General features: G+C 36.2%; 1 pseudogene; it reads right to left on the reverse strand.

Annotated features, from left to right (window-relative positions):
• Positions 3,360–6,265, reverse strand: LOC102177127 (annotated as a pseudogene).

The raw sequence follows: 13,374 nt of genomic DNA on the forward strand, positions 1-13,374 counted from the left end.
GTTTCACATATGATAATATACATGTTTCAATGCTATTCTCTCAAATCATCCCACCCTCGCCTTCTCCCACAGAGTCCAAAAGACTGTTCTATGCATCTGTGTGTCTTTTGCTGTCTTGCATATAGAGTCATCATTACCATCTTTCTAAATTCCATACATATGTGTTAGTATACTATATTGGTGTTTTTCTTTCTGACTTACTTCACTCTGTATAATAGGCTCCAGTTTCATCCACCTCATTAGAACCGATTCAAATGTATTATTTTTAATGGCTGAGTAATATTCCATTGTGTATATGTACCACAGCTTTCTTATCCATTTGTCTGCTGATGGACATCTAGGTTGCTTCCATGACCTGGCTATTATAAACAGTGCTGCAATGAACATTGGGGTACATATGTCTCTTTCAATTCTGGTTTCCTCTAATTATGTTTATTTTTTAAGGATAATTTTTACTTTTAAAAACTCAAATTCCTTTTTTCTATGAGAATGATGATATAAAAATTGCACTGGCATCCATAAGTCTGTACTGATATTAATGAATAAATCTTTTAAAAAGTTGAAAATAGAGAAGTCTGTGTAGAAGAATTCCAAGTAAGTATGCAGCTGCTCCACTCTCAAGGAGGTAGACTTCTTACACCTTAGACATGAGCTGCGGATAATGACTTTCTTCCAAAAAGTAAAGAGTGAAAAAGAATAATTTTACAGAAGAGGAAAATATAATAAACACTATCAGCCAGGTGGTCAAAGTTAAAAATCATGATAAGTCATATTGAATAGTATTGCTCTCGATATGATATACTGAGAATGGTGTCTGTAATCTTCCTCCCTACAGTCTGTAACCTAAGACTTATGTTTCTTTCTAACATAAGAAAAAATTAAAAAAATCTCAATTGCAGGAAATTCTAAAAAATTACCTGACCAGTACTCCTCAAAACTGACAAGGTTATCAAAAACAAAAAAAGCCTGAGAAGATGTCACAGCCAAGAGGAACCTAAGGAGGAATGACAACTAAATGTAGTGTGGTGTCCTGGAACAGAAAAAGAACATTAGGTAAAAACTAAGGAAGTATGAATTAAGACATAGATTTAGTTAACTAAAAATGCATTTGCTAGGCAATCCCTCTTGTAGGTGTTGAAAATTTATTTCTAGGCTATTATTAATGCTTTCTCAGGCATTCCATGTAATTTAGCACTATGCCAGAACAAAGAAACTGACACCATGCCCATATAAAAGACAAGCTGTAACCAGTACCAATACATTTCTCTTTTTATTAATTTCATGTACCAAGAAAAATTAATCAAAATATCATATGGTATACTGGAATAAGAAAAGGACTAACCATCTGAAAACTTTGTAATGGGAAAAAGCTAATGTGGAAGCATCTCTAACTTAAAGAAGGAAATACATGCATTTATAAATACCAGACATAACTACTTAGAATATAAATTGCTTGGGATTCTGTATGCAGCATATGCCTTGGAGACAATCTCAGTTTAAAGTTGTCAAAGGACATGTAATTATAGAATCATGTGTAGTTTCAGAAATTATATCTGCTATGATTGAAAACAGACTATTAGGTGATACCTCCCATACAGAAAATTTTTACCAAATATGAAAGTTACAATTCCAATTTTTCTTTAATTTTCGAAGCTTTGTTAGAACATTGATTAAGTTTACTCATTACCCTGAGATAAATGAAAATATACATATCTTCGATTTTGCATCACTAGTGGTATCATCTTAAGAAGAATAGCACCTTTTGGAGGAAACTTATGACTGAAACATAATCATTTTTATACTCTGTGGACTGTAGTGCATGTATTAGCAGGCATATTCTCTGGTGAATGACAGCATAATGTAGACAAAAAGGACTCTGGAGAACCATATGGTGCTTGTGTTTCCATAGCAACTTGAGCATACATTGAAAGGATTTGTTGTTATGACTATTCTTTATCTGTTGTATAATGAACTTAGTACAGAGACTCTTATTTCTTGTTTTTCTTTCCTTGTTGCCTACATGGTAATTAAGGTGAAGCAGTCTAATCTTAACTGATTTTAGAGTCAGATGATGGACTACAACACAATATATAATCTCAACTCTGCTACTTAGGATCAGTATGGTAGAAAAATTGCATTTCCTAATTTATAGAAGTGAGATCATCAATTTATGATAGTTTAATATAGAATAGATGCTGAGTAAATATTTGCCTTCCTCCAACCTAGGGGAGGTTGTGTACATTCTTCAATATCATTTCAAGCATGTTTTTATTTCCATCATATAAAAATTATTTTGCTTCTATTACCACTGTTAGAATCAAACCTTATTTTGAAAGAAATGCCTCTATAGTGGACAACTGATGGACTAGATGGCAGAGAATATTTTTGATGGTTGATGATTCAGCTTTGAGCATAAAGGTAGTAGAGTTTTAATTCTTTGCTTGGTTTCTTCCAAGAAATGTAACTGAGTTCAGTCATTGGTTTTCTTTTCCTAAATGTATAAAGATTCCCTTTCTTTTTGATTTTCCATTTATAACTGTTTGTAATAAGTACAAATGAGAAATATACAGGAAATAAAAGTAAAATATGAAAATTATATATATAATGACGGCCATCATTTAAATAAATATGGACAATGGTTGATAGACAAAATTTGTAGTGTTAAGATACTAGACTTACATTTTTCAATATCTTAAGTTTTATTTTGCATTTTAAGTTAAAACACTTTAATTTTTTCATTTTAAATTTACTTCTAAGAAAGACAACATAGAGAATATCAGTTGTCTGTTCCATCAATAATTTTCTGAACTGCTGCTCAGCCTTCTACTCTTAAGATCAACATGTATATATTTAGTCACTTTTGTTAAGTTGTGCCCCCTGCTATTACCAGGCAGCATTACCCCAGGTTTCCCTGTCATTCTTCCAGAGTAGTAATCTCACACTCAAATATGTTGGGAGGCTTCTTAAGAAAAGGTGTCGTATGTAATAGAGAGTGATAGGTCTATTAGTAGAGTATGAAGAACCTGCATAGAGATATTAAACATGTATTCCGTTTCAGCATCTAGTAAATTCTGATATACAAAGAAGACAAATCTCTGGGCTAGATTCTTTTATCAACTGGGATTTTGCTAGTTCTGCTCTATTTAGAGCACATTTTCTTAACCTGATATCTGGAGACAGAATTTATCTTTATTTATTTATTTATTTCACTTACGAAAGGTCTATGTTTATTTAGAGTCACAAGCAGTTGATTGACTCAGTGTGACTCAGACCACAAAGACACCATTTCTCCTTCACTCCATTCTGGGTCCCGGGCCTGCCTGGGGCCCAGCGTGGCAGGAGGGCTGCCTGCGGCCCCTTCACAGGTTCATAAACTTCTCATTGAGGGCAATTTGTGACTGTGTGAGGTGGGCCAGATAGGTCACCATCAACAGGTCGTTGATGTTGCTGTTCAGCATGGTCTCGAAGTCCTCGGGAACTATTTTGGGTACTTGGTTAACCAGACTCGTCAAGAAGCGGCCCACGGTATTGTCGGCTGACACCTTTCCAGACAGCACGTCCTCCGCATACTCCTGAGGGCTTCCTGGATGCGAGCGGAAGCCCCGCCCACTTGCTGCAAGTCACAGGAGAGGCCGATCACGCGGTTGGGGCTGAAACAGGTCTTCATGATCAGGTCAACTCCAAAGCGTTCAGTGTCGTAGTATGTGTATTTCACTGTCAGAGGGGAGAACATCACCCCCATGGTCCTCCCAGGAACACCCATTAAAGTGCTGACGTAGGCCTTGATGCTCATGCGGCCATTCTGGAGGCTGCTGTCCACTGTGAGGTGAATCGGGTTGGGGGCTTCTCGGCTGTAGTACTCATGGATCAGCACTGAGTGCTCCGTGATGTCATGGCCTGTAGCGTACCAGCCCAGGATGAGCTCGTTTGGAGAGACTTTCTTGTGCAACTCATACATGTTCTTAGCAAATTCCATGTCAACAGCCACCTCATCTTCTGACTCATTGTGTGGCACTGGAAAGCAATTGGTGACTTCCACTGAGTGCTTTTCAACGGTTCCCAGCAGGGTCCCAATAACTCGGGCAGCTCCCTCGTTGCGTCCCTCGTAGCTGTCCACAACGGAGGCCAAAATGACCAGGTGCAGCCGGACCACGTGGTACTGCTGGTGTGGCCATCTTGTCGAGAGAGCAGAATTTATCTTTAAATGGAAAATATATATATTTTTCACTCTAACTGAAATTAAATATTCAATTATGAATGAAAATAATCAATCACAGTGGTATTAGCAGTAATTATGAGTTTGTCAACATTTTAAACCAGAGATGTTTTCATATCACATTACAACTGATGTAAATATCTCAATATGTTTTCATTTGCTACTACTTCGAAATACAGTGCTTATTAGATACAGCACTAGGTCTTATTAAGGAAGATAGATATCTAATAAGGAGGATGGATCAATTGAGACACAATTTGGGATAAGGAGGCTGGAAAATGAGATCAAAGAGCACTTTCTATTGTATTTGTAATATTCCATTTCTTAAGTTAGATGGTGACTTTATGAATGTTCATTTTATTGCTATCTTTTATAACTTACTTATTATTCTCTAAGGGTTCTTTTGTATGCAAAATTTTTATAATGTGAATCTTTTTATACTATTTCTTCAGAAACCAATATTACCTGCTCTACTGTACCCCTTACTGAAAATTTCTTACCCAGTGTCCCTGTTGAACTGGTAGAGCACCACGTGACACTATCTTGAGAGAAGGGAACTAAAACTTGAAATGTTTAAAATTTACCATGTGTAGAATTTGTTGGCTCTGTATCCTCCAACCAGTATTTCTGAAGTCCCTTTTGATTTGTACACTTCTGTAATCACTCAGGGGATTCTGAGGTGGCTCAGTGGTAAAGAATCTACCTGCCAATGAAGAAGACTCAGGAGACATGGGTTTAATTCCTGGATTGGGAAAATCCCCTGGAGGAGGAAATGGTAACCTGCTCAAATATTCTTGCCTGGATAATCCCATGAACAGAAGAGCCTGGCAGTCCATGGATTGCAAGAGTCAAACACAATTGAGTGACTTCACATGCATGCACAATAATCATTCAGAGGAATTATTTTACTTGTAAAAGATATTTTGTTTTATGATGTTAGGAGGCTTTGTCATTCAACACTTGAGGAGGGAGTAATTTTTTTCCAATTAGCAAAAGCTGCAAAAAAAACACATGTGACAATTTAGCACCCTCTTGTAACACAAAACAATGTCAGTCAGTGGCCCTGAACTATAGGTCTCTCCTTAATCTAGTAGAAAGCAAGCTATATAAGAAGTTAATTTTTTTCCTACCTTTTCCTGTAACTTAGGCACTTCACTGTCACATGGTTTGAAGTTAAACAGATGTGGTTTTTTAAGTTTCATGCAAAGAATTATTATTGATGTGAACTTGGGTACTCTCACCTGCCATACAGCAAAGCCAATCCACTGACACCAGATTGTGGTAAAGTACAGTGTTTATTACAGAGTGCCAAGCAAGGAAAACAGGTAGATATGTTCAGAAGACCTGAACTTCTCAATGGCTTTCAGGGAAGGGTTTTATTTTTGTTTGTTTCTTGCCATGCTATGCAGCATGTAGTATCTTTGTTCCTCAATCAGGGATTGAACCTAGACTATGGCTCAGAGTAAAGAATCTGTCTGTAATGCAGAAGAACTGGTTTTGATCCTTGGGTAGGGAAGATACCCTGGAGAAGGAAATGGCAACCCACCCCAGTATTCTTGCCTGCAGAATCCCCATGGTCAGAGGAGCCTGGTGGGTTACAGTCCATGGGGTTGCAAAGAGTCAGACATGACTGAACAGCTGACATGGTATTGAAAGTGCTGAGTCCTAAACACTGAACCACCAGGGAACTCCCCAGGAAAGAGTTTTTAAAGGCAACATTTGAGGTGAGGATTATTACCGAATTATGACTTTCCTCTGATTAGTTGGTAGTGAGGTAACAAGGTGATGTTTTGGGAATCTTAATCGTTAGTCTTCTGGCACCAACCAGTCTGGGGTTTATGTACTTGTGGTTGGTACCTAGTCCCTATTATACATCTGGGTTGCAGAGAGTCATTGTGTTTGCATATCTCACAAATATGAGTCAGATTGTTATGAGGAGTTGTCCAGGACTTCGTTGGTTTTTTTTTTTTTTTTTCCCCTGAATTTTTGTTTAAAATCTCAGTACTTTTCTTGTTTGGCTACTTTTCTTTTGTTTCTACATTCCGTCATTTTTCTATTTAGTTAACTGCTTGTAGGAACTCTGGGAAGACCTTGGAAGACTCAAGCCTTTTTCTACAAAAAAGAAAGGAGGAACTAAAGGAGCTTTTGTACTTAGGGCTCTGCAGGGTCCTGCTCAGTTTCAGAAGAATAAAAAATAGTATCTTTTAAGTAGATGTAAGTACTATTAAGCATTTATATCATACATGAGCAACCCACTGTAAATGATATACAAAGGCCAGTTTTTGGTGGTTTTGAGTCCAATTCAGTTCAAAGGTATAGGCATTTTCAGCTATGCATAATTTAATCTGACTTTTCCTATCAGTGAAAATTGTCTTCTTTTGATATAGTAACTTAATATTGTACCTGTGATCCTCACTTCATTCAGATAATGTAATTTTGATATATAACCTATGAATTTTATGAGACTCAGTAGAAAAAGCAGCTCAAACTGGAAAGGCCAGATGAGTAAGGTGACCAAATAATTATAGTCTGAAAAATTGTCACTAAAAATATCACATATGGGAAGCACAGTGGCAAGGAATATTGTCTGCATATCATTGGAAAGACTTCATTATTATAGGTTAGAGATAAAGGCATTCTGAAAAATATTTAAGGAATGCTCAGCATGGATTCCATAGTTCATCAGGCACTCTATCTATCAGATCTAGGCCCTTAAATCTATTTCTCACTTCCACTGTATAATCATAAGGGATTTGATTTAGGTCATACCTGAATGGTCTAGTGGTTTACCCTACTTTCTTCAATTTGAGTCTGAATTTGGTAATAAGGAGTTCATGATCTGAGCCACAGTCAGCTCCTGGTCTTGTTTTTGTTGACTGTATAGAGCTTCTCCATCGTTGGCTGCAAAGAATAGATTGGGGAAACAGTGGAAACAGTGTCAGACTTTATTTTTCTGGGCTCCGAAATCACTGCAGATGGTGATTGCAGCCATGAAATTAAAAGATGCTTGCTGCTTGGAAGAAAAGTTATGACCATCCTATATAGTATATTCAAAAGCAGAGACATTACTTTGCCGACTAAGGTCCATCTAGTCAAGGCTACGGTTTTTCCAGTGGTCATGTATGGATGTGAGAGTTGGACTGTGAAGAAGGCTGAGCGCCGAAGAATTGATGCTTTTGAACTGTGGTGCTGGAGAAGACTCTTGAGAGTCCCTTGGACTGCAAGGAGATCCAACCAGTCCATTCTAAAGGAGATCAGCCCTGGGATTTCTTTGGAAGGACTGATGCTAAAGCTGAAACTCCAGTACTTTGGCCACCTCATGAGAAGAGTTGACTCATTGGAAAAGACTTTGATCCTGGGAGGGATTGAGGGCACGAGGAGAAGGGGACGACCGAGGATGAGATGGCTGGATGGCATCACTGACTCGATGACCATGAGTCTGAGTGAACTCCGGGAGTTGGTGATGGACAGGGAGGCCTGGCATGCTGCGATTCATGGGGTCACAAAGAGTCGGACACGACTGAGTGACTGAACTTAACTGAACAGCATGGATTGCTGTTGAATCTTTAAGAAGATAAAGGAGAAGTCATAATGTTTGACTATTAGAGGAGATTTCAGGATTTGGGAATACTTCTCTAATGGAAATTAGCAAAACAAGAAAACTGAATACGAAGAAGAGATAGCTTTCACTAAAATAAAAAACTTGATGAAAAGTGGGCTTATGTAATGTTGCAATTTGGCTCCAGGGTACATACAGCTGCTGCTGCTGCTGCTAAGTTGCTTCAGTCGTGTCCAACTCTGTGCGACCCCATAGATGGCAGCCCACCAAGCACCCCCATCCCTGGGATTCTCCAGGCAAGGGTTCATACAGAGTTACACTTAAAAATTTACAGAATGCTTTTGCAAACGGAGTCTTTGAAAAAGTAGTTCATTATATGCAAAAGTTGTTCAAGTAATATTTTGGAAAAGCAATACAACATTTATTATTGGGTATATCTCTATTTATGGGCTGAATTGTGTTCCCTCAAAATTCATATATTAAAGTCCTAATTTCCAACATCTCAGAATGTGACTTTATTTGGAAAGAATATCTTTAAAGAAGTAATTAAATTAAAATGAGGCCATAAGTGTGAGTCCTAATTGAATCTGACTGATGTCCTTATAAAAAACTAGTACAAACAAAGAGACACCAGGGATGGATGTGTATAGAGAAAAGATTATTTGAGGACATAGCAAGAAGGCATTGTGCTAGGAAAGGAGAGAGACTCTCACAATAAACCAAAGCTGCCAGCACCTTGATCTTGGACTTCCAGCTTTCATAGCTGTGAAAAATAAATTTCTGTTGTTTAAGCTACCCAGTCTGATATTTTGTTAGTTTTAATTTTTTTATCTTAATTTTAGATGAGTATTTCATACAGTTAATTTATCAGTTAGTTTTGGTATTAGAGACATTTAAATGACCGCAGAACGCTATTTCTAATTGAAATGTCTTTTTTTCTTTCATTGCAATAGTGATGTTTGATGTAGCTTTGATAACATAGGTTATGCCTATTTCTTCAGTCAAGGCATCAGTTTGAATGGTTTATAGACTCAGTAAACCTCCCTACCTTAGCTCCGCTTTTTTGACGTGTGATTCAGTTAATTGTAAATGTCAAACTGTCTCTATTTATAAGAAATATCTTCTTTCACATTATAATACATTTCTTAAGGACTATTTATAAGTTATACAAAAATGTACTGTTCTTATATGAATAAAAATGATGATCTTTGAGGAGAATGTGATACTCAGAAAGAGGTTATTCTAATAATAAATAGGAATTTTCAATTAGTATATTTCTATATGATAGTCACTTTTTAATTAGGGCTGATTAACTCTGTGTGTGAAGTAATTTGCTTCATTATTTCTCTTCCATGCATTTGTCTGATCAGATATAACCTGTAAGAAATGGTGGGGAAGGGTTATTAAAAGAAAGAAAATTTGAATCAGCATAATAGTTGTGGTAAAGGATGAATGATTGGAGGTGTTAACTATTGATTAACATTAACCTTATAGGTTATTGTTATTCATTATAGGTTATTTATTAAAAATTATCTCATATAATGAGAATACAGTAAATTTATAACTAAATTCAAGTAATACAGAAAGCAAATAATTATAATGCATTTTATAATTTTATAGAGGGAAAAATAACTGAAACATAGAAATATAAAGCAACAATAATAATAAACTAGGTTTAAACTGGGCTTCCCTGGTGGCTCAACTGGTAAAGAATCCGCCTGCAATGTGGGAGACCTGGGTTTGATCCCTGGGTTGGAAAGATGCCCTGGAGAAGGAAAAGGCTACCCACTCCAGTATTCTGGCCTGGAGAATTTCATGGATTGTATAGTCCATGGGGTCACAAAGAGTCAGACACAACTGAGCGACTTTAACTTTCAGGGTTAAGCTAGACTCATAAAAGTGATCAAAAGGTCTAGGATTTTGTGTAATTTATGGTTTTTCTTCTTTTCCCTGGAAAAATATAATTGTAGATCATACTAACAACTATGAAAATGCTTCACTATTTTAAAAGCAGCTAGCGTTGTCCTCATAAAAAAGTCATGCAAAAGAACACAGTTCCCTGTTACTGTTGTATCAGTTATAAATATATTATATATGAAATGCATGTGTATTTCACTGATGATTAAGATGATAAAAGAATTTACATGACATGCTTTAGTCATCTTACAATATACCCTTAAAAGAAAATAAAAACCAAGGTAATGATATAATCTCCCTACATCAAATCTGATTGTCAGGTTCCAAATGTACAGGGGTTAATGTGTCCATTTCTTCCTTCTCAACCTTCCTATTTATAGGCTTAAGGAAAAAAAATTGACATGACTGGTATAAGAAGAAAATGTCAAAAGGTTATAAAACACTGCAGAGAAGACATTTTTAATGAGTCTTCGAAAACCCTGAAATAAGAAAGATCAAAAATAAGGTTATTATAATGAAACCAGTGTTCAAGACATGTTTTCTAGTATTATTTCTGCCTATCTGTACTGCATAATTAGTGGTAGGCAAGATAGGTTGAAACTCTGAGAAAAACAACATATTTTCCAACTCTGACTCCTAGCTCTGCTGCAGGCAGCTGGGAATGTTTTCCAGAAATAGAAGATGGCTGTAACAAACAATAAAATATAGGCAGTAAAAACCATGATGATCTCTTTATCACTTCTGTCATCACTGCACATACTGATGGATTTATCACAATGCCATGTGAATCTGAAGGCAAAGTGTCATATTCTGGATATGCCTTGTCCTGAAGGATTTATTGCTTCATTAGGAAACAAGGGAATAACTTGTTTTTTTTTAAATAAAAAATTTAAGAATGGATTCATATTCTCTGATAATCTGAAATAAGATTTTGAATGCTATAAAAACATATGCTTCATTTATACAGATTTACTTCTGCATTTACTCATTGCACTTCTTCTGAGAAAAAATTATGTCTTAGTTTCTTATAAATCAGGAATACAAAAGCTTGGCTGCTTTTACTTAATAGTTTGGTGATGTTGAAGACTCCAAAACCCAAATAATAAAACAGGTTAGAGGCTTTATTTTTTGTTTAACTGTCCTGTTTTATCAAGTCAGCCAGGAAATTAAACCACTTGTCCACATTGCTCAAGCCTGAGGTCTTATCCTGTCATACAGATTAATTATATGACTTTAGGTCTAAATAGGAATGTGTCAAAAAGGGTGCTGATAAAAGTCAGAAAACCTGGCTTCCAGTTCAAGTCTTCTGAACTTAATGACCTTAGAGAATCATTACGTTTCACCTGAGCATGATGTAAGTAAAATAAGAGTATTGCAAGTCTTTTGTGAATTAGAAAATGATATTCATTCTTTTATTTGTCATATATCTACATATTATTAAGGCAACAAAAATTTAGAATATTACTGGATGATAGTGAGCATTGGGGCTCTATATCCAATACTATATGTTCATTGAATTCTTCCAATTGTATGGGATTTACCTAAATTCATCTTTGGCAATATAAGACTGTTTTGTAAAAGATCTGCTAGTATCTTATTATTATTTTTTTTATTTCTAAAAATTGTACCTGTATGACTTTGGGTTAGTCACCTAACATCTTGGGAAAATGAACTTACTTTATAGGAGCACAAAGTATTTGGAGTAGATGGTTAGCAACATCCATTCAAGTCTTACAATGTTCTGCCACATTTGTGCCACTCGTTCTTTGTTTTGAAATCTAGGACACCAGGCAGAAAAAGGACTTCAGACTCAGCAGTTCCCATGTGCTTATGGCTGAATGGAACTGAAGTTGTCTCCGTCACTGGCTTCACTGTCTAGTTTACTTCACATTACAAATTCTGTTACAAAGTCCTCAATATTTTGGTCTAGAGATTCTTGCTTGCTTTTGCCTAAGGCTTACAGAGTTATGAGTAAATATTTCATCAGTCAAACTAGCACCTAAATTTACCCTTTCTTTTACTTTATTTTCTATTTTCATGAAAGATCTGTCACGGAAACCCCTATATACTAATGTTGCCACAGGCATAGATCATCAGTAATTCAAAATTCACAACCACAGATTCTGGATTGATTGTCATTCGTTTGAATTTTACTTTCTGCTTCTTTTGTGATTTGATTTTAAATCAGTTATCCCTTTTACTCTTTTCAAAATCACCTGTATTCATTAGTGTTCTCCAGAGAAGCAGAAACAATTAGAATGTTTATATCTCTCTCTATATATATCTGTCTGTCTGCCTGTCCGTCCATCCATCCATCCATCCATCCATCCATCTATCCTTCTGTCTAGATAGAGAAAGAGTTTTTTTTTTTTAAAACAAGGAATAGGCTTATACAGTTGTGGAGACTGGCAAATCCCAAATCTTTGGGTTAGCTGGCATGCTGGAGAATGGAATTGTTGCAGTTTGAATGTGAAAGCAGTCTGCTGGCAGAATTCCTTCTTTTGGGGAGTACAAGGGGTTTTGTTCCTATTAAGGCCTTCAATTGATTGAATGAGGCCCACCCACATTCTAGGAGGCACTCTGATTTAAATGTTACTCTCATCTAAAAAGAAAAGACACTTTCACAGAAATATCTAGACTGTTGTTTGCCTAAGTAGCTGAGTATCATGGCCTAGCCAACCTGACCCATCAAATTAACCATTATACAACCCTTGACATGTGCGTCATTGTTTTCTTCAACGTACTGCTTTTAGCCTTCCTTCACAATCTCCCAGGCTAAAATACCCCATAAAACCTTCAGTTCTCATCTCTTATCATATTTTCAGCTGTCTCTTGAGTTTCTGCCCCTGCCCCCGACCATGTTCTCTTCGGGCCCTTTTGTTCCAGCAGGTTTAAAACAAAAGCTCATGATCTTTTCCCCCTTATCTCTTATTTTCTTTTATTAATGACAACATTGTTCAATCTAGAAAGCTTGAAATCATCTTTGAATTAGTCCCCTTCATCCTTTTCTCTAATGAAATTCCAGCTCATTCACTTACTCAAGATAATGTCCTAACCAAAGTAAATAAAATAATGAGGAGGCAAACAATAAGTAAATAATTCCTCAAATAATTATAATTGTGATAAATGGTATGATGAAAAAGCACAGGGTACTAGAATATTTTATAACTTAGGGACGTCATGTAGTATGAGAGGAGCAGGGAAGACTGGTATCAGAAGGATTCATATAAGTTAGTCAAGTGAAATTGGGGCATAAGGAGATGAAGAGTATTCAAGGCAGAGTAAACAGCTTGTGTAAAGACCCTGATATAGGAAAAAATATCAGTTTTTTGTCCACATAAAAATATCAATTTGATATTTAATATGATGCCTGAGTACTAACTCTGTCAGGAATTTTTATTCTCAGACTATGACATGGATATTATGATTTAGATACTAATTTTGGTAAATTGTAGGGGTTCAACAAATGTCTGTTGTATAAATAAATAAATCTTTATTTTAAAGGAGAAAAGTGAGACTCAAAAGATTAAGTAAGGAGTTCAGATTTACACAAGATAAAGTGGCAGAATAAGGAATCTGCTGGTTACAGGAGACACAGAGAAGAAAACCACTGCCTCCAGTCACCCCATTATTGCCCCATGAGCAAGACTAAGAAATACTGTCAAACTTCTAAATTATTAGT

The sequence above is a fragment of the Capra hircus genome, chromosome 4 (genome assembly GCF_001704415.2).
Source record: "Capra hircus breed San Clemente chromosome 4, ASM170441v1, whole genome shotgun sequence".
Classification (NCBI taxonomy): Eukaryota; Metazoa; Chordata; class Mammalia; order Artiodactyla; family Bovidae; genus Capra; species Capra hircus.